The following is a 20,325-nucleotide window of genomic DNA, read 5'->3' as shown; positions in this document are numbered from 1 at the left end:
ACACAGAAAACATTACGCAATAAAAACCTGAAAATGTTACTAATGCCCTGAATTAACAGGTTTGGGATTGAGGATAAAACACAACTACTGAGAGCCCTCTACAAGAGAGCTGCCAGGGCCCCCTGCCCTGCAGAGACCCCGCAGGCAATGAGCCCGGCTCGCTCCCCTCGCCCTCGTGTGCCCCCTCCCTCGGCCCAGCCGCATGCCACAGCATCCCCCCTGCCTACCCAGACTCAGGCCACAAGGACAAGGACGTGGCACGGATTCTCAGTCTGAACCCATGCGCTGCCTCACAGCCCTCGCTCTTCCCCGCTGTCTGCTCCTGAAGACAGGCTTAAGAAAAAAAGGGCCGTTAATCCTTTGACTAACTAATAAAACCACTTCAGATCATCAAAACCGATCCTTACACAGGGACTGGGATAGTCAAGAACAATATATGAAAAAAACAGAGATTGCGCTGAGAAACAACCCTTATTACATCTGAGGTGAAGGACAGGGAGCATAAGAACAAACCTTGAACATTACACATTAGTTACAAGCTTACATATATTTTTCATTAATGTTCACATCCCTTTGTCTGATCCCACTATCCTTCCACTTCCTAAGTCTAGGCATTTCCTAAGTCTTCATAGCCAGACAGTATCTAAATGCTTTTTGTTCTTTTTAATGCATTTTACCATCCATCACTCAAACCTTCCTCATCTCACATTGCTGCTGCCACAAAATCCTCTTATCTGCTCTGATAAAATGCCACCCTCCCCTCCTCATGCACAGCTATTCCCATTTGGTCTCTCTTCCCAACCAGACCAAACCACCATCACAATTTCATTTCATTAGTACAAAAAGATTCTAAATGTTGGGTCACTACACGTACTAGATGTGAAAAAGTCTGCATGTACCAGTTTAATCCTCTTACTGATACATTTCCCCTGCCCCCCCTTCAAATTCTCATGAAGGGGTTCCCAACCTCTTCCTGAACTCCACTCGCAGAAAGCAGAACTGCTTCACATTAACACATAGCTCAAGAGTGATTTGATTGACTGATTTCCAGAAATACTGCAAGAGAAGATGACTTAGTTCTGGAAGGACTACTAACAGCAGAGCTATACTGAAAAGAAAAGAAGGACTGCAATTACTGACTAGGTGAGAGACAGAGAACAGAGAATGAAACAAGAAACAAGATTTATGAATAAGGAGTTATAAACATGCTTTCTCTTATGCAGCTGGTAAACTCATTCTTCAGACTACCATTACAAAGGAATCTTTTGAGAAAAAACAAGTCATATCAGATTGTAGAAACACTGCAGCAGTTGAAAAACATTATCACTTGGTTTCTTTTATATAGCAGCCTGTTCCCTCACTCAGCTAACACTATTCCTATTTGAATGCTTTTAAAGATTACTTGAAGATAAAATCCTAGAATTCTTTCAACCCATAAAAACTGTTGAAAGTCAAAATGAAATCTTGCATCCTTGTCTAATGCCTGTCATTTCAACAGAGTTCATTTGAATGACGGCATGTCCAGGCAATATGTGGCACAGGGCTTGGAAAGAAAGGAGACTTATGTTTTACTTGGCATTAGTACAGCATAAGTCTTTAGCATAAAATTTATTAGCATTAATGGGCATTATGTAATTAAAGCATTGTGCTTTAATTCCCTGGGGGGCGGTGGGGGGTGGTTCATGTCTTATAAAACAGACAAATAACAAATGTGAGATTTTTCAAAGCTATTTGAAGAATTCAAACTTGCATGTTCCTCCATTAATCGAAATGGAGAAGGTGTAGCTAAACAAGATGGATCCAAAATTCTCAAAATGTCTTCCATGAAACTGCATAAAAGTTAATACTACAGACCAGTCTTTTTAAGCATATGCTATATAATTACAGTATTTTGGAGACCACAAGCTCTTCAAAAAGTAATTGGACTGTTGAAAACATAGATCTGAAAATATTTCTTTTTAGATGTAATATACCATACTTACTTGATACTAGACTTATTTACATGAGTTCCATTTAATAAAGTAGCTTTAACAAGCAATTCAGGTATTTGTTACTTGAGCCCTGGGATTTTCAATCCATCATGCCAAGAATTTAGAAGGCTTTGGGAATCCCATCAATTAATCCACTGCACTTCAGGGACGGGGGATAGTCGTTTAAGTAGTTCTTTGGGTGCCTTTGAACGTTACAAGCTAAGGCTGGGACAGTTTTCAGAGCTGTTGAAAAATTGCGGGAACTTTGCAGATTTCATCAGGATTGGTGCATGTTACCAGTAAAGATCAGACTATTACCTAGACTGGTATTTGAGCATTTAAATAGCATTATTTTTCTCTAAGACAGAAAATTGATTCAAAACTACACTGTGAAAAAAAAAGACCAATGCACACAAAGTTTAGTATCTGTCTGCAGCACTGAAAAATAAGCCTAGAGCTCATTTTCTGGCAAACTTTTGTTTTGTGTCTGAATAATCTAACCAGAACAGCATGAAACAAAATTCCACAGACCTATGTATTTATGATTATTAAATTACTGGAAACATAAGGCTTATTCACAGTATTGTGTCTCAGTTTAATATTCCAAATAATCTAATTTCATTCAGAGCTAACTTGAAGCACAGCATATTTTACCTGAAAATCATAATAAAAGAATTTGTACAAATAGTACAAAACCACTCAGACCTTTAGAGTGACACTAGTGATTTTTCCTTACGTAGTGTCAAGACCAATTATCAGCTGATCTATTGAGCTATCACCCAAAATCCTTTACTTCTTTGTCTTCTAGACAAATCACCACAGAGCTGCAGACCAGCAAATGAAGTGAACTGAGAGCAATTTGACCAACATCATCTGTGCCTGTTCCTCAGAAGTCGATGAAACATGTTATCGGGTCTCCAAGGTACATCCCAGAGATTAGTTGGTTGTGCCATACGATTAGTAAATGATTAAAACAAGCTGTTATCTTCGATTGTATTAAGATACTTGCAGCAGTAAGAGCTATTACATTCTACGGAAGAGTGTACCTTCCCAAATTATGTTGTTTATTAGCAATTCATTAACAATGTGCCACCTCAGCCAAATGATCAGGCAGCATGTTGGTCTCAGGTACAAGCAAAAGATCATTATGAAACTCTGTCTTGTCTCATTTGGGCAAATCAAGTAAGTACATCTGAACCACAGATTGCACAGAAATATTTGAATGTTAGTTTTCATTTCAGGCTTTTTGTGTATTTTGTGCCAAACCCATAAACCTTCTTCAGAGGAATCAACAGAACAGAGTAGAGACTGAATCAAACAGACAAGCTCTTAAATATCTCAACACGTCTTCTTTTCACAAGAACAAGACCCCAGGTAAATGATGTTTTCTAATACAGCACATGAAAATCTCTATTATGGAGATCATTACTCTAGGCACTGTGTGCCATTTTATATCCCCAGCAAGATATTTTTCATCTCATCAAGAGTTTCCAAGGCTGTTTCTGTATATGCAAAAGAAATTTAAGGGTCCCCCAAAAGATCTGATAATTAAAAAAAACTAATCAAGTGGTCAGACAGACTGGAACTTGAGGATTATAAGTAAGAGGGATGAAATGAAGGCTTGGAAACTATAATTTCTCTTTCTGTGGTAGCAGCAGAAACAGCTGTTATAGACTGGGCAAATTAAAGATGTGGCTGACTAAGCCAGCAGTCTGCAAACAAGACACTGCAAAAACGTAACAGCAAGTCATCTGCACCCCACTTTTAAAAAAGCCGAAAGTGCTGACCATCTATTTTTCTCTCTTTCTTCCTGTTATTCTTATCTGTCATAAATATCCTCCAGCTGGTACCCTTCCAGCCCTTGCTCACCAGTTCTAATTTCCCACCCCCCATCTTGGGGAGTTAACAGTAATTCCTGGGACTGTGGACAAGTGCTCCATAGTGGGAGTTGTCAGCAAACAAGAAATTATGCTTCTAAAAGAACAGCAGATGAAATAACAGAGCTGCAGTTCTACTCATATTTTTTTTTTTGCCTATGAAAGTTGTAAAAACAATCTGCCCATACCGAACAATATTTACCATTCCTTGAGAGCAGTTTCATCTGCCCAGTAAAATCAGCATCTAGATACAGAAAGTTCTCTGATTAAAGGCCAGACAGATTGCCACCACTTTTTTCAGATATATTGGTTAAGCGTCTTATAATTCACTATTTTTAGAAAAAATTCACTCTCTCTTCAGTTTCTAGTCTGTTTATCCTGAATCTTTTTAAAATAAGTTACAAATCATTGTGCCATGAACTAGTGAGATCATATATTGTCTTCACTATCAGAAAGTGATGAAGAATCTATGAAATATTGTAAAAATAAGTTACTTAAACAACAAAAGCAAGCTAAAACAGTCCTTTGTTTCTCTTCTACAACAGGTATGAACTTACTGTTAGAAGAAACATTATTTGCCTTGCTTAGACAGCTTTTATATCAAACAGTGTTGCCAACCTAGAATTTGCTTCAATTTATATTAGCATAAACCTGTGGACTATTTTTGAGCTCAGTTTATACATCATGAATGAATATTACCCAATCTATTTTCCCTATGTTTATTTGTATTCAAAATGTACCCATCATTTCAGATTTGTGGTAGATGCTTTTTTTAAGTGCTGCCATTTCAGTACTACTCTAAACAACGTTGTTAATAATGTTGCAGCATTGGATCTGATTTGAGGCACACTCAAGCTCTTTGCAACCAATTAGTCATGAAATACATTTCAAAAATGTTTATAATATTCATGCCATAAATCTTTAACAGAAAGAAAATTGATACAGGCAAATTAAGTGCCCCATTTCTTACCAGAAATTAATTTTAGGTGGCATGGGGCGTTTGTCTGTTGCCTTTACCTGAAACAAATCAATTGCCACTTTATGTTCTCATACAAACCTAAGAATATGAGAGAACAGCAGAAGAATTTTAAAGGTTAAAACCCATATTCAGTGCAGCCTCCTCCCCCTAGCCCCTCTGTTAGAGTGGGTATTTGAGGAGGTTCTTTACATCCTCCCACACAGTTTCTCTGTTTCATAGACAGAAGCCAGCTGCTGGTTCTTTCAAGTCTAGTGGTTAGTTGACATTTACCACTAGTTTATTGTTTCCATCCTATCTCAGCAAAGAAAATAGCTAGAAAACTACTTTTGAAGATTGAATATTAAGTCTTTATATTTCTAATTCCCCCCAAACTGGAGGGATCTGCAGCAAGTTTTTTTGGTGGGGCATAAAGAAGGGACAAAAAGACTGTGCTGTGCACCAGCATAAAGAATAGGACCAACGAATCCTGGCTTTAGTGTTACTATTCTCCCTAGAAAACACCTCACTGCAACTCCTGACCAGCAGTGCTGATTTTATTTATATCAGTCTCTAAAAAATTATGTGTGAATTGTTGATAACATTTCTGACCTGACAAACTTGGCAACGTTATTTAGCAAGTGCCATAAAAAGAAAAAAAAAAAAAGACAGTCCTGCATACGTACCTATGATAAAGTGATTCGATGGTAGGGATGGGAGAAATGAGAAAGATGTCTAAGAAATGCCACAGAAAACATTTTTCCAGAGCAAGAAGAACATCAAACCCACTTGAAACCTATATGAAGTAAGGTATTAAGTCCTGCAAATGACTGTGCAGTGCACCCACATGAAAGATTGCCACTGCAGTGTAACTGCCCACTCCAGACCCACACACGATGATACATCCCTAACATCTGATTTAGTTCCCAGATAAGCACACTCATACCGGTCTGTTTGAGATTTGTCTTTCTGAAATTTATCTTGAAAAGAAACTCAATTATGAATTTTAAATATACTAAATTCTTAAACCAAAGTATAGACACAAACTGAAGATATTTTCAGATTGATGGGTATTTTGAACTCATAATAAAGGAAATATAGTTACAGAGGGCTCTCCTTTAGGGCGAGTTCATGCATGAAGGAATCGGGAAAATAGAGGTGATCTGATAAGCAGAATTCCACTCCCCAAATCAGGAAGCCAAAGCAGCCATACCGGTACTTGTTAACTGCCCACTAAAACTGAGCTCAGAAGTCCGTCAGCTGGTAATCCTGTTTTTATTTAATGGACTTTTAAAGAACAGAAATTCAGAGTACGTAGCCTTTTATCTGATGATATTTACTAACAGCTTAAGAGAGGTAACCTTAACAGGATTTCTGTAGACATGAAAAGGAACTTGGAACGTGCAATTACTGGATGGCTCCAAACTTTATCTGATGTGTTTAGGAGCCACAGAAGAAAACCATCCCAGACAGCTCAGTTCAGAGTGCCAGAAAATACCATACTGGTTTTTAATAGGTCTAGGTCAGGACATTTGAAGACATCCGTGAGTGAATATGATTTCTTTGCCCTAAATCAAGGTTTCCATGACTGAACATCATAGACACAGTTATAAAAATCATACTGGCTCACAACATCTGCAGGAACTCAGTAGCGCAGCTGGTTCACTACACACGTGTTAAACAGGCAGCACTAAAAACTGTAAAAACAGGTCAAAGCAAAACAGAAAAGGACCCAAAATGAAGATTTTCACATACCTGAAATAAAATGTAGAAATGGCCTTTTCTCCAGGTCAGCAAGCTGAAAACATTAAGAGAAAAATCAGTTAGTAGCAATCCGCACACAATAGGTCTTGAGCATTACTTCCTTTTGTTGTATATTGCACTTATGGGGCTCTAGACTTTTCTAAACAGTATCCAAAGCATACTTTCAAGTCCAGCCAACAAACATCTGAATGCACAGCAGCCTTTCAAGAGAAAGTTACAGCACTGTGACTTTTTAAACACAGTCTGAAGTATTTCAGAGATCAAGGTATACCCCAGTGCTATTTCCTCTTGTTGCTTTGAATTAAAAAGGAAGATCAACTTATCCGGAAAGCAGAATCTAATTAAAAATTATCTTTTCTAAAGAAAAAAGGAAAATGAAAAAAGGAGAAAAGCACCAATCTTTAAGCAAGGTGGAAACTCATCTGGAGATGGACGGCAGCGTCCATTTCTTTTTGCAAAGTAATGATTCAGAAGCACAGCCAAACACACATGTAAGCGATGAATGTTAAAACATTTAATACTAGAAATGAGGGGCATCCTATGGGACCATGATCCAGCCATCACCTTCTTTTCCTCACTGATAGAGGCTTTAAAGAAAATCAGACATACCTGTGTTCAAGTACATTTTAAAAAAAATATCTAATATCTTAGCACACGTGCTGAACTTTTTGAAAGACTACTGATTTCAGTTAGCATTTATACTTCAGAAGACATGCTGTAATAGTCAACAAAATTAAGCTAAGGCTTTGCACAATTTTGTATGAATGGAAGAAAGATTCAGGTACATCAGATTATTTTTTATTCTTCCATAAAGAGTCACTTTGGCTTTATGACCAGGATTTTCCTCACACTTTGTTCTCTCTGGTTTTGTATTTTTTAAAGCAGACCTCACATTGTCAACGGTAGGTCTAGTTTTCACTATGTGTAAATAAGGTGAAATTATAAGTACATATACAAGTGCACAGATAACAAGATGCTTTGCAAGACTCAGTGGAATAAATGCAATATTTTTCCATTGCTCCAAGCAGAGCTCTTCAGCCATAGCTACAGCACCTTTCTCTCCATCCATGTACAGTTGTTTCACTTCATTGCTACGGGCAAACTCTATACCATCATTGTATTTTTTACTTTACTAGAAACATGAAGAGTGGATCTATGCATTACTGTTAAGACCGATTAAAAAATAATATCTCTTTCCCAGAGAGAAAAACAAAATCTTGAATTTTTTTTATTTTGCATTAGACTGAAGAGAGGTACGTCTAAATTTTTAAAATTTTCTTTCAGGGAAAGGAGGTCATAGCAAAGGAAAGAGGAGAAAAACTAGTCACCCTGATCCCTTTCCAGATAGATAGTAGCCCAATCATTAAGACTTTCACACAGAGTATTGGAAATCAAGGTTTCCAGGCCTTTTTCCAACAACAACATAGCCCTGACTTTCCAGAGGCACACCAAAAACACAAAGCTAGTAAGGGGTCTTTTTTCTTCTCTTCATGCAAAAGACCTTCCCAGAAAAGCATTCATTGAAAAAAATATTTCTTCAAAACATCTTGTGTTTTCCCCACAGGGGAGAAAAAACCATAGATTTTCAAGCAGATAGTTACACTTTTGTATACATCTGCAGTTGCAGGGAAAAACTTCTACCAGAATGAGAAAAACACATTCTTTCTATAAATTCTAGTAATACCTTTAATCATATTACAAGCATTACATTAGTTTGTTAGATTAACACAGTTAGACTTTTGGATCAGAGTGGAGAGAGAGAAGATTGTGATCCAACAAAAATGTTATAAAAACACTGCTGTTCAAAGCAAGCCAGGTATTTTCTTGTGCTTGAACCCTAACAAAGATGGTTTTCCTTAAGGCAGTTATTAGGTGTTTTGTGTTCACTTTTGTTACTTCTTTGTAATGGTAGAATATCAGTTCTACTGCTGTGTGAAATGCACTCTGTTCTTTTTCTTGTGAATAGCAGTTTCCTTAGGACACTTTTTTTGGTATTAGTAGTAGTTGCAATAGGATTCCTGTCTCTCAAGTTTGCATTTTACAGAAGACCAAAAACCTCAGAAGATGCATCACTCTGTGGAAGAAACACATGGGGCCAAGCCATTATGTCAGTATTGCACAACGCACGGCACAGTTTGGTGTTCTTCCTACTCTGAAGGAGTCTCACATCAGGTAGTGGAAACTCACTCATGTATTTACTGTTGAACTGGTGGGGGTTTCTTTCAGCATCTCCCCTTTAGGCTCAACAAACACTTTAAGATTCTGGCGAGACACCTGCTGCTGCCAAAGGGCCACATAAGACGCAGATGTTCCACTGGACTATGGGGAAAGAAGGGGACTGGTTACAGGAACCCCCCCCCTGCTCCCTTTCTCACACAGCCAAGTAAACCCATTATAATTGATGCAATACGCAGAAAACAGGAGAGGGCTAATTGAATTTAAAAGTTATACATTTGTAGCCTCATTTAGGAAAAGCCCAGGGCTTGCCTGAGCATTTAGTAATAAACCTAGACCACAAAGCAAAGTGAATGTTGAACTCTACATGCCCAGAAGGGAGAGAAAAGATCCTTTTCTCCATGCTGCTAAGCTCATGCTAGCACCTCCAGTCTTTCTTCAACAAAGTAGGATTCTAGGAATCCAGGAATCATCTCCATTTTTCTTATCTTGAAGGTGGAGCTGTATACTGTTGGCAGCTAATATAATCTTGATTACAAATTTATATTACAATAATACATCAGCATCATCACCTGAAATCAAGGTCCTGTTTTGCTACATCTTGTAAAAAAAAAAAAACCAAACAAACAAACAAAAAACACCAACCAAAAAAAAAAAAGGTATTTTCAGCCTAACAAGATTAGGAAAATAGAAGTGGCCACACAGTTTGGGAACAGAAAAAAACCTCTTGTTTGGTATTCCTCTTCTGCCACAAGTGGCATTTGTAGCTAGTACCGGAGGAGCTTTCTGCCCTTGATCAACTGCTCACTAAGGCATTTAAAAGCATTTAAATGATCTGAAGTGATAATTTAAAACAAGATAATCCACAGCCAGAATATCCACAGCATTTAACAGAATCATGTGTAGAAGGAATCCAGGATCAGCCCCCAACCCAGTTATGAACATGTTCAAGAAGTTTGAACACACACACACTTAATCATATTATTCTTAAATAATACCAAAAAGATGGGAACAACCACAGCTAAAGTTGATCCTGCATTCTTTGTTTTTATTGAATACAAGCATCATTAAGCTTTTGTGTCCTATAAAAGCAGCTCAGGGGAGACCTTATCACTCTCTACAACTATCTGAAAGGAGGTTGTAGTAAGGTGAGCATCAGCCTATTTTCCCAAGTAACAAGTGATAGGACAAAAGGAATCTGCCTCAAATTGTGCCAGGTGAGGTTTAGATTGGATATTAGGAAAAGTTTCTTCATTGAAAGAGTTGTCAAGCACTGGAACAGGCTGCCCAGGGAAGTTGTGGAGTCACCACCCCTGGAGGTATTTAAAAAGATGTGTAGATGTGGTGCTTGGGGAAATGGTTTAGTGGCGGACTCGACAGTCCCAGGTTAATGGTTGGACTCCATGATCTCAAATGTCTTTTCCAATCCAAATGGTTCTGTGATTCTAGGAATGCCAAGTGCTAATCTTGGCTATGTTACCTTATATGATGCTTTACATACTAGTTAATTTCCCCTTTACATGGGATTTGAGATGCCATTATTACGTCTTCGAATCTAAGCCCTTCTCACACTCACTTGAGCAATACGAATGCATTTAGATTGCAATCCAAAACAGTTTCCTTCATACTGTATACACACATCACTACAACCACATTGGAAGTATTTCAACAGATACAACATGGTCAGACAGCCAAATCATATCCTTGCTGTCCAAGAATTACAACAGCACTCCATACAGCAAAACAGGAACATCTGGAATTCTGCTCTTGTGAGGGCAGCTGGGACTACACCGCTACATCAGGAAGTGAACTGTGCTCTCCTTGGGGTTCTAATGGTTATAAAATATACGCAGGGCTTTTAGAAGAAAAGCAACAACCATTTTGGTTACTGAAGGAATTACTTGTGTACAAAGCATTTATTAAGAAAAAGCTCTGTTAAGTGCATAATACATTTGTATGGCATGGAGAAATCGTGAACTTTCACTCTATGTTTAAAATTAGTTGAGCAGGAGGAATAGGTTTTTTACTAACTCATGTTCTGATCTTATTCAAAAAAGAGCTTGGGAAAATGCTAGCCATTACATCTCTCAAGTTGTGCTTTGCTTTCATGTTATTCCTCACAGAGGCGTAGTGGCAACAAGTGCAAGAAAAATTACTGACTTCTCTTCAGTCACACTATTGTACAGCAGGGAAATGACCACTTGCAACCTTGATCCATGCTAGGTAAATCAAGCCAGGTGAGATTAGCTTCTTACCGTAACAGCTGCCATGCCTGCTCCAGCTTTTTTCCACCCCCATGCACATCCACACCTTCACTGTTTTTTCTGTTCTGTGCCAGCAAATCTCTGGACTGTGGCTCACTAAATATTATGTTACTGCTCATCTGGCTTCATGGATGCCCACTATAGGCACTACATACTACTCAAATACTACCTGAATATTCTGTGTGAAGTACATGCACACTGTCCTAGCATCTCCAAATGCTCTTAATCAAATTGCTAGTTAATCCTTGAACTTTCTGGTTTCTTTCTACATATTTTTCCACTTCTTTCAGCAACTGATTAATTTTTCTGCTGATTATGCTGTTACAATAGTTTTCAGAGTACAGAAAAAGATTAGATGCAACATTACTTTAAAAACCATAACTCCTTCTTCCATTCAGAGTCTTTGAAGCGGTATCTTTAATAATACTACAGTTAAGAGATCAGTAGAAGCCCATCTCCATGAAGTATATGTTTTCTGATCCTGAGGGCACAAGTTATGCTGATAACGAAATCAGAATACTGCTTCTGTGCTATTCAAGTTGATAGTTTCAAATCTATTAATAACTTAATATGGGCAAACATATGACCATTTCTGAAATATTCTTTTAAAATATTTTTAATTTCAAAGGATTCTCCTGTTCTTAAAAAAATCATCTGGTACTTATGCCCAGTCCCTCTGAGCATTATGAAGACATTTAGGCCAAGTGGGGGAAGGTGATGCAAATACACTGCAAATTTTTCTAGCATTTTGCTTAAATTACCTACTAGAACATGTTGCAACTTCAAGACCTGAAGATTATGGCTATAACATTAAAACACTGGTCTTTTCTTTCAAAGTCTGTGATCCATCACAGGTATTAGCAATTTGTTTTGTGAGCAGCTGTGACAATACCCCTAAGCTTTTCCTGATTCTTACTATTCTTACAGACACTTCCACTAACTTGAAGGAGATTCCGTCCTTAGGTGATTAAGCTTTAGGTAAATTCTGGTTTTCTATGGGTTTCAACAACAAGTGGAAAGAATTCCTAGCTTGCCAAGCCAAGCTTTTGTAATGAGGATGCTAAGAAAGAAATCATCATTTTTCAAAAGTGACAAACAAAACTGTAAGAATTTTGAAAATAGACAGTCCCATTCAACAGGATTTTCAGCAACTGACTTAAGATAGTTCTACATTTACAGTAAAGGCCTCTCCTGCCATTCTTATTGCACATGGAAAGACAACAGAAATGGAAGTTGTTACCCAAAACTCACACTTTTAGGTTGCACATATGTGTAAATATTATGCGATAAACCATGAGCTGTGTGCGCAGACACACACACAAGTCTGTCTGCAAAACACTGAAGTGGGCAAGTTCAGCACAAAGTCAGAGGCCTCTATAGTTATTCGAACTACTGTTTTTTATTTCCAGTAGTGGGTACACAATAGGTTGTTTTAAACACTGTGACTAACCATCGTGAGAAAGCATAGTCACACTAAGCCAAAAGATTTCATAAGTAATGATTCCTCTGAGATAGCAAGGAACAAAAAAACAAAACCAAAAAAGTAGGAACTGTAGAATACAAGAAATCTCAGTTTTGTTTCCATGATTTCTGCTGCACTATCAAAAGACTGACAAGAATAAAGTATTAGTACATCGGCAAGGCAGTGAGAAAAGAAATTAACAACAAATATAAGAAGAGGAAATAAAGGGAAGCCTTTCTCAGTAATTGTACCCTAAGAACCAGAATTTTGATGTTTTACTCGTGACATTTCCAAGTAATAAGAAAACAATGATCTCTACGAGAGAAGCTAGTAGTGCAGTACCCCAGCATACTCCAAGGTTATACCTGTTGCACTTTCTGTTAGAAGTTGATAAAACATAACCTTACAAAATTTATAACTTATAAGCATATTTTCTAGTTAAAATTCCTGGACTTCCCAACAAAGAAGCTTTGTTTAAAGACACTAAAGAGTTATTTGAAGAAGCCCCTCTGCCACTGCCAAAACTAAAACGTACCAACTGTAGTAGCCATACACGGTGGTTTGAGTGAAATCTTTCTTCACTAGTACTCAGAAGGGAATAAAATACAGACAATTGCTTTCACTTGGCCAATGTACCTTTTTACATTTTGACTGTTCTGGTTTTGGAAGGAATCTGATCAAAGCAGTGATAAGATTTCTTTTTGCACATTCTAGTACTAGGTTTTGGAAGAACCTGAATTTTATGTGAATGCACAGATTCAGTAGAAAGCCATTTTGATGATCACAGATTTGAAAGATTCTGCTTCAAAGAGGTAGCTACATGAGGGATACCAGATAAAGGTAATTCTCAATAAATACCTTCTAAGATCCAAAGTTTCTAAATTAATGCAGTAGCTTTATTTTGCTTTATTTCTCTTTACCTTCAGTACAAAGTAGATCCATGTCATATTTTCTAGCAGAGAAATACACATTGAATTTTAGGTATGATTCATTTTCACATGAGAAAAGGCATACATACATGCACTCATTTACCACACTTAGAATGTGAGGCCTGTATTTATAAAGAGAGACAAATTTTCTGAAACCCCCTACCTATCCCGTTAGCAACTATTACTATTTAGTTTTGATTTCTTCAAAGAATAGAAGTTGGATTTACACTTTGCTAGCACTGCATGACGATTTTGAGAAGAGTCCATCCACTTAGCCAAAACTGGAAACAGCTAGCACATACCTGGTAGAGTACCAGCCTTATATACAGTGAACCAGTTTAAAGAAAAAAAAAAAAAAGCCTAAGTGCAATTTACAAAGGCCACATTCTTTTATTTGCATTTATTTATATATAATTTATATATATTTATAAATTATATTAATATAATTTATTTATATTCAGTATAAAGAAATAATGGAATTATTACGAGAGTCTCTTGCTAGAAATGGCAGAGCACTTTGAACAAGTTTGACTTACACAGCATTTCTTCCCCTCTTTTGAAACGTGTGCTTAAAAAGAGCTTCACAATTAACACATTATACACATTTTGCTAGGTTCTCAAAGATCAGGAACTGTTTCTGGAAAGACTCACTCCAATTTGGCAAACAATTGCAAGCACACACTACACCAAGGTGTACTGAATGTTTGGCTTCTGTGAGAGTACAGAAATATGCGCTTACCCACAGTTAAGTTCAGTACATAAACCTAGTCAGTTATAATTTAAAAAGTGAATTTAAAAAAAAAAATAAAGAGACAGCAAGGGAAAGGACCAGAAGTCTAAAAGGCAGAGAACATTACAACAGCCGGGTGGAAACAAATGAGATATTATAACCCGGATGCAGTCACAGGACTATGTGTAACTCTGTTACTGGTACACCAGTAGCTTCTGGTGAAATTCATTCTGCGTGCTACTTTAGCAACAGTATAAAGAAGCATATTCAAAAGCCCTTGAGCACAAAGAAAACATAGTCATGACTATTCACAATAGCGAATTCTGTACTGAAGTGTGAATGGGATGAGTTAAGCAAAATACAACCAGCCTCCCTTTGCTTGGGATCTTTGTAGTGACACAAGCCAAGCAATCTAAACAGAAAATGTCTGTCTGTGCTAGGAGGGGAAGAAATAAAACGCCTCAAAAACAAAAACTGCTTTCCTCATTGAAGAATGGTAACTTTGGACAACATTTGGCACCACAGGTTCAAAGGGCTGTTTTATCTGCATTGGAAGTACAGAGCCAGAGATTTTACACAGTATTCCCATCTCCATGGTATTGCTTTTTGTGCCATTAATGGCATTTAAATTATAGACCTGCTGCAGCCATGTAGTCAAAACACCACATCACCCGATAAGACACTGTATTATAATGTCACTGTGTCTGTGTTTTAACTGTTCTTTCATATACTGTACTTCTCATCAATCACCCTCTTTCTCTGCCAAAGAATAGATACAAGAGACAAGTCTATCTTTAGACTGCACTGAAATTTCTTAGATAGCTGCAATACTTCATTCATCACGGCCAGTGCTCCTGTTTACACCACTGAAATTTTTAGAGGTACAAACAGTACAGACCTAGATAAAACATTCCTGGAGAATTTTAAATGAAAACATAGGATATCATTAGGGAATCCAATAGAAATAATGCACTTTAACTTCTAAGCTAAATCTGTTGGGATTTTGGGTTTGTTTTTTAAATATTAGGTAATTTTTGTTTCCACTTTCAGTAAAATATTCCAGGATGTACTGAAACACTTTTCCAGAAGCAGGTATTTATTGACCTGTACATATGTACAGTTACTTAGAACAACAAATATTGATAAAGGTACAATTGCACTTTGACAGCATCTTAAAAGAGAATAGACTCAAATTTCCAAACTATTGTGTAACAAAATCCAAGACCTTTAGTTTTTTAAATTATTCTAACAAAATTGTACTGGTCATATGTAGTCAATAACAAAGTTAGTTAATGAATCTGGATTTTTGCCCTGTGTTCAAAAACTTTTCATCTCAGAAACACAAAGCAAGTTGTTTCAAGATCACAAAACTGCTTTGGGCAGGGGAATGGGTGGGGGGTGTCTGCTCCCTCTCAAGCTGGTCTACTGTTTACTGTCCTCAAACAGCCAGCTCTACTTAAAGTATTTTTTTATCTAACGAAAAATTTTCAAGATTTCATGATTTCCAGTTCTCTGCAATATAACATGTGTAGTTCATCAATATGAACACTCAGACCCTCAAGTTAGCATTTCAAAGTATTCGTAAGAAGTAGAAAAAAATCACATGAAGTTGCAGTCAGCTAACTTTATTCTGTATTTACTTCTTTTTTCTAATGCCATAGAGATTTTTGCTTATTAAAAGCATAGTCTCAAATCAGAAGAGCAAAATAACAGGAATCCATCAAGTTTTTTGACCATGTTCTAAACTTGCCAAGACTATCTAGGGCAACTGAACGTATTCAACAGTTCAACTAAACTTTTGTTTCCACTGGACAGGAAGGAAGAGAAAAAAAATTAGCCTGCAATTTTCCTTTGAAATGTTGAAATTCTGTTACTTTTATTCCCAAATGAGAAGAGTATTTTTTAAGAGTGACCTAACTTCTTCATGTCTTTTCATTTTCCCCTCCAATGTAATGTCTTTTATTTCCCCCCTGCACCCCATTTTAAATGTCATCCAAAGCTACACTGATTTGGCACTGGATAGCAGATTATGAAAGCAAACAAAACTCCCCTCAGCTATTCACTCACCCCTTCTCACAGTTAAAGTACAACAAAATTCCCACCACACTATAGGCACTGGAGAAAGTTATGCACACATAAGTAGATCCCAAATGTATTTTTTTCTCTATAGTGTCAGTAGTAAGAGAGAGGTATGTATTATTCCTGACCTTTAGACGAGAAAGCTCAGAGCATACTTTGGATATACAAGTTCTTCTCAAGCAACTGATGAAAATGTGTAGAAGTAGATCTTTAAAATCTTGAGCTATCCAAAATATCTTTATCAACAGAAGTGCCTCTGGAGCAGTTCCATCAAGCCACATTGATATATACTCAGAATAACTGAAATCAGACACACTCCTGAAATAAGTGAGGACCTCACCTAGTCCAATGTCCTGCTCAAAGCAGAGCAAAACCTGGCATTACCCTGTGCTGAATGCCTTCTCCCATCAATTTTTAAATATCACCAAGAATGGAGATAGCAGCCCCTGCTGACACATCAGTAATAATCCAAGGCAAAAATTTAAACACTTGTTTAATAATAACTCTACATATAGGCTTACATTATCAGTCAGTGACTAAAGTGGAAGAGCACCTACATTTCAGCTATAGCATTCAACTGTTCTTCATGACTTATGATCTCCCTGTGTAAAAAGAAATAGTTGTGGTATATCAGATACAACCCCATGGTAACTCTTGGTAAATGCTCTCAATTTAGTCTAGACCACAACATAATGGTGTGTTAAATGACTTAATGATCACTGAATCTAGCCATGGATGATCCTTTGAAGATACTTTTAGGTTTTGCATCGTTTTAATCTGATCACATTCATCAATCCTTACTAATATTTAGTTTCTTTTAAACCAATGTCATTCACTAGAACTGCCTCAAAGGCTCTTCAGAAGTTGGTGCAGTCAGCCTAGACTGGATTCATTCCAAGTACTGATGGTTTGTTCTGACCCTTTGATCTGAAAATCCTCTTTGCACAGAAGCTGAATTTCCTAAATTCAACTTGAAAAGTCAGCATAAAAATTCCCATTTAACTTTACTGAGAGCAAAGTAAAGTAACATTAGGCCTTTTTGAAAACCTACCCTGAAGACATACTGTTTAGCCCAAAGCTAACCCTGGAGCAACTCACTGTTTATAACTGAATATAACAAACCTCCAGAGCTGTCTATTAAAAGATACTAGTTTGATTGCTTAAGAACTGGAGATCTACATAGGGCTTGCATCTTGGGGCGCAGTAGATCTTGAAAAGATGTGCTATTACATGATAAAGACTTAATTCATGCTTGACTGCTACCTGGCTGCAATTTGTGTTTTGGGTATAAAATGAAAGAGCTTACTAGAGAAACACTAGAATACCTTCCCCTCTATCCCTGCTCTGAACTGGGAAATCAGGCCCATTTTTAAATTTAGTGATGTGTCCCTGTGGGCTTCATCAATAGAAATTCACTATTATGACAGAATAGTGAGAAGACTGAGAGGGAAAACCAAAACCAAGTGAGAATGATCTGTACATTCTGTAACCCTTCTTAAAAAATCACGAGTTAGACTATATGTTTCCGTGATTGTCAGGAATATTGATAATTAGATATATTTTTATATACTTATTTTCATACCCTCTTCCATTTTAAATCCAAGAAAAATGTCATTTATTATTCACTTTAGGGTGTATCAAAGTGAAATGGGTATACTACTTTTTCAATACATGCATTCTTCAATACTTGTATAGAAAGACAGAAAATTAAATGCTTACGTCAGTAAATTTTCAAGCATATGTTATTTATAGAGTGCTGAAGGAAACAAAACTTTACAAAAAATTGCAAAAATGTTTTGGTTTGCTTCTCAACTACCTAGAAAGTTTTTGCTCTGGGAGGTTCAACAAACAGATAAAAATATTTGATGTTGTAAAATAATATTTCACTCTTTACCTTCAAAAAAGTTTATTATGCTAGTGACTCAAAGACCACCCTTTATTCAGATCTGCTTACATTTAGTAATGTTCACAGTGACCAAATTTTGAATTTCCTGATGACATATTTCTATGTGTTCATTTGTTTTAAGTATTTCAGATATATTTGCCTGTTTTCTCTAAATAAATTCTTTGCCTTCTTCCATTTTTCAGCTTGCATGCAAGGGTAGCACAACTGTCTGTAATACCCAATTTGTATATTCAAAAATCCAGTTATACATATTTAATAATTTCTTGCATAGTCAAGTAGCAAGCATGTGTATTCAGAGTATGTAATGGGACTGAAGGGGACAATGAAATAAAAACTGTCCACTCTTGAGTTTTTCATTGCTTATCATCACTCAGATGTGTACAGTTGTAGAGAAACTTGCAGCAGGGCTACCGTACCTATGATTTTTAAAAACTATTGTAAATTTAATGATATAAAAATCAAACAAATTAAAATAAAATTTAAGCTACTACAGTAGAGAGAATTTCCATATCAGTTTAATAATTAGTTTTATAATCAGACAATTTGCCATATATACTCTCTAGAGTGAAAATGAGATTAGCATAATCTATGAACTATTTTGCTGAGCTCATTGAGACCTTTCTTTGAAGCTGTAAATTTTGACACACATTTTTAATCATGTATCTGGCAGTTAAAACATAATCACCTTTCATTGTTAAATATCTAAGTACCTATGTCTGATTTGAAAGAAGTATGGAGACCCATACTTCAGGAGGAAAGAAACCAAAACCAACCCCAAGAATACTTGTCACATAGAAGCACCTGTTCTTGCATTCTGCTCCTGAAAAAAATGCCTCTATTACCTGATCTAGGACAAGCATTCTTTTCCAATGTAAGAGAAGCAGGAAATAACGTGAATACAGTATGATGAAAAAGCCAAACCTAAACAGAATCACATCTCAAGTGAATATCTGTGAAGAGTTTAACAAGAAATTACATAAACGGTGCACTGAATTGCCTCCAGTTTATAATTACCAACTCGTCATAAGCCACAGACGCATAACCCCTTGTGATGCAATCTACATTGCCACAGTTCACAACAGGATAGCTCCCAAGGTGATTCTTTCCCTTTTTTCCTTCTCACAGTGCATTTTTGCAACATATTTCTGGGTTTTTTTGTTGGCGTCCAGCTGGAAGCACGCTTCTGCTGTCAGCTAGTATTCCCCCCCAAAGGGAATTTCCCTTTCCATGAAGGGGAAAATGTAGGACAATGCTGCAGTGGCAGGAGAAAAAGCAGGGAAGGTGAAGGGAAAAAATACAATTTGAAACAGTAGTTCTACCCGACCTGTATTAAGCAGCATCCATCTTAGTCATAACAGCTCTTCAGCTGCACCTCATCATAAGCTCTTGCACACCACACCTCTCACAAGAATGGACATGTTTTCCATGTTTCTGGACTCTCAGTCTCATTTTACATAAGCAACATTTGTTCTCCCTCATCGTCTCAGATTAACAACAACAAAAAAATTAAATGAAAGTCAGCAAGACTCATACTATAGCACATTTTTACAATTAGTTTTTGCAAGTATCCCTAAAGGCATCTGAGGAAGGAGGAACTAGATTATTTTCAGTTACCTGATCTTCTGAACAGTACACAAAAAATATCACCATAAAGTTTCAGTAATAAAGCAGACTAACAACATAAGCAGGTGAACATGGATAAGGAAACTCAAAACACACGGTTAACTCCCCCCAAAGTCAATTAAAAAGGAAAAATCTCTCCCTAGAAAATCCCCATCTGAAAAGGAAAATCCTCCTTTAAGACAGGCTCTAGTTGGCATACCTGGGGCAAGAAAGCTGTATAGCACTTTTTCAGGTTCAACTTTGCCTATGATTGAGGCTTAAGACTCCCATACGTTGAAGGCGGATCATAACATTATCAAAATAAAGGTTCTCAAACTTTGTTTTTAAACACAGGAGGAAAACTGCCTTGAAAGTTACAGGTTAACCCCACTAGTAATTCTCTGTGTTAATAATCTTAACACAAGAAATATTATTCAGAGCTATTTCCCATCATTTTAACTCCAAAAAATTGCTCATAAGATATAATAAACCTCCTTGTTTTCATTTGGGCCATCCAACTACTTGCTGGCAGAGTTATAAAGAAAAATAAACTTCGTAGTATGATACATAGGATTATTTTCTTTTATGTTCTCAGGTTTACTTTCAGTGTGG

The 20,325-nt window shown here is 36.9% G+C and overlaps 1 long non-coding RNA gene across 21 annotated transcripts in view; it reads left to right on the top strand.

Moving 5' to 3' along the window:
• The window catches only part of LOC308071412, a 67,172-nt gene that overhangs the window by 30,385 nt on the left and 16,462 nt on the right, over positions 1-20,325 (top strand). For 6 of the 21 annotated variants that reach the window (XR_013931167.1, XR_013931168.1, XR_013931169.1 and 3 more), the window contains exons 2-3: positions 2,779-2,892; positions 3,212-3,344. This is a non-coding gene — a long non-coding RNA (uncharacterized lncRNA). Of the gene's footprint in view, positions 1-2,778; positions 2,893-3,199; positions 3,345-8,596; positions 8,739-10,864; positions 10,979-20,325 lie in introns of all 21 variants that reach the window. The other 15 variants (XR_013931160.1, XR_013931161.1, XR_013931162.1 and 12 more) reach the window with 10 other exon arrangements.

This window comes from Falco punctatus, assembly GCF_963210335.1.
Source record: "Falco punctatus genome assembly, chromosome: 11".
Lineage (NCBI taxonomy): Eukaryota > Metazoa > Chordata > Aves > Falconiformes > Falconidae > Falco > Falco punctatus.
This window is presented reverse-complemented; position numbering and strand designations above follow the sequence as displayed.